A 2,749-nucleotide genomic window follows, 5' to 3' on the forward strand; every position below is an offset into this window, starting at 1 on the left:
CCGACGTAAGCACCAGCAGCCCAGTGCCGAAATGGTTTAACTCGGCTCGGTAGTTATTTTGCTCCAACTATTCAAAGACACAGAATTTCAGAAAACAATTTACAAATGTATCTTTTGAACAAGTTTGAGAAACATCTTTTTCAACCATATCTTGCTAAAGCGCGGGTTGTGGGTGTGGCCGAAATGCTGCCCGCCTATTGGTCCCCGCTAGGCTGGCTTGGATGGGAAATTGAGGTTCCGGGGGGGGGGGGGGTTCCCGACGGAGTTTTTGTAAGAATCTGTAATTTTGGTTCAAACATAAAATTTTTCTAAGTTTTATGTTTAATTACACTTCCTTTGTAAGGGCATCTTATATAATTATACATAATTTCTATAATTAAATATTTCTAATTTATGCTAATTTGATTACGTCATTGGTAAAAATTTAAGATGGCTGACCATATAATTAGCTCATGTGTAACCATGTTTTTTCACTAATTTTCCGTCTCAACTCCGTGTTTTTTCACATAAAACGTTCATATGAGCATCTATAGTCCATTTGCGTTGCGTCTTGAGGCAATATCTTGAAAAAAGTGCAATTTTCAAAATTCAAGATTTCCGATCCAAAATGGCCGACAGCTTGATAATGCATGACGTCAAATAGCTTTCCCTTTCAGGAATAAGTGGTGTGGGTTTGGTCCCCCTATCAGCTTGGAACTGCAGGGGACTTTCTGGCGAAATCTTCTAAAGCCAATAAGTCCAGATTGGAACATCGTATTTTAATCATTTTTGGTATGTAGGTAGCTGAGAGAGAGTTGTCCATAGTTAAAGTTACTGAAAGGTTAGCATTACTATGCATATATTATGTTAATGTGGAGGTTATTTGCATAATTAATGAGGACATGTTGGAATAAAGTATGACAAAGCAGGGAGGTATGAGATGTCAGAACTCCTGTTTTTAGAGGTTAAAAGACTCTAAAAACTCCTGTTTTTAGAGGTTTTCACCATGGGAGAACTAAACCATATACATTATTTTTATGGAGAATATCGCTGAATTGGATCATGCATTTTTCTGTCGCGTTGACGATTTTGAGTTCGTAAACGTATCGGCTTTTAAACTTATTTTCGGGGTCGAGGGCTTTGGTACCCTTGGAGCCATCCTTGGGGGTCTCGGCGAGTTAGTAAACGCACGCGGGCCTTGGTTAGCCCGTTCTCTGCACACGCCCTCCACGCCTTCCCTGTGCGACACATGCTGAAACCCTCTAGGCCGCGAGCTGTAGTGATTACGCAACCCTCCTAGGTCCGTTGCGCTCGTACAAATGGCCTCTTCTTCAAGCCTGCATGGGCAGCCATCTCTTCTGTAACGGGGTGCTTCAGGGTCAATTGCACTTGGAGAGTCCCGGTACAAAACGAATGGGGCCTATTCTTATAATATCCAAGCATATCATTCGGTGGCAGGACAGTATCCCTTGGCCAGACGAGTGTCCATGGCTGCCACTGTATGATCTGATTAGCATCCAGGCTAATAGATCTTATTAAAACCACAGTGAGTCCGGGACAGATGAAACGATGCGTATACTAGTATCTCTCAGCGGGTAGCTTCGTTATGTTATAAAGGTATGATATAAAGTGTATACTTCACCTTGCCACTCCAATTCTTCGATAAGCTTTCAGGTGCGGCCGGGATACAATGGTGGTGCGTCTACTAGCGATGTCTTTGGTACTGTAATGCTGTCCCTAGTCCCTACCGTACATTTACCATTATATTGTCTGTCAGACGCCTGCCCGAGCCTTGACACGGCGTCACCGCGCCGCTCGGACCCCCCGAGTCCCCATAGTGACGGCCGGAGTACAGCAGTGATACGCCCATTGGCGATGCCCTTGGTGCTGAAATGGGGGTCCCTAGTACATCTACTGTATATATGGGTGTGGTATTGAGTTGATAAATAGTGTACATGTATATACTTCACCTTGCCGCTCTGATTCTTCGAAAAACTCTCAGGCGCGGCCGAAGTACAGCGGTGGAGTACAGAAGTGGTGCGCCTATTGGCGATGTCCTTGGTGCTGAAATGGGGGTCCCTAATATTTCTACAGTAACGTTATATGTTGAGGTGTAATTGAGTTGCTATACTTCCGTCTTGCCGCTCCGATTCTTCGAAAAAATTCTCAGGCGCGGCCGAAGTACCGCGGCGGTGCGTCTACGGGCGATGTCCTTGGTACTGAAACGATTGGTCCCTAATATCTACTACCATTATACGTGTGTAGGTGAAGTGCTTTGTCTCCGTGCACCACCATTACCCCCCAACAGGGTTTAGCAGCGACCAAAGTACAGTCCACTGCCGATGTTCTTGGTTCTGAAAATGATGGTCCCTACTACCTACAATGCGTGGAGGGTATCACTTTATGCCGTGTGCATATTTAGGTTGACTATAGATAGTCTGGTGTCCAGGGAAACTGAATGATTGACATGTAAACAATGACCCAGGCACGGGGCTTGAAAGGGACCTTCAAAAACGACGTAAAGTTTGGTCACAGAGGCCAAGGTTTAAAAACATCAACGTAAAAAGTGTCCTCGAAGATAATAGTGTAATCAGGTTTAGGGCAGTTAGAGTCCAAGGCCCACAGATGTTTAGTTTGCGCCAGTACGAGTTAAGACTTGATGAGGTACGTTCCTCTTACCAAGTTTAGTTAGAGCTAATGCGCGCTTATAGTCAGGTTCGAGTTTTTAAGCCAAAAGATCCAGAGAACCCACGAGTACACGGGTCAAGGT

Source organism: Branchiostoma belcheri, unplaced genomic scaffold (genome assembly GCF_001625305.1).
Source record: "Branchiostoma belcheri isolate BF01 breed outbred unplaced genomic scaffold, Haploidv18h27 scaffold453, whole genome shotgun sequence".
In the NCBI taxonomy this organism is placed as follows: domain Eukaryota; kingdom Metazoa; phylum Chordata; class Leptocardii; order Amphioxiformes; family Branchiostomatidae; genus Branchiostoma; species Branchiostoma belcheri.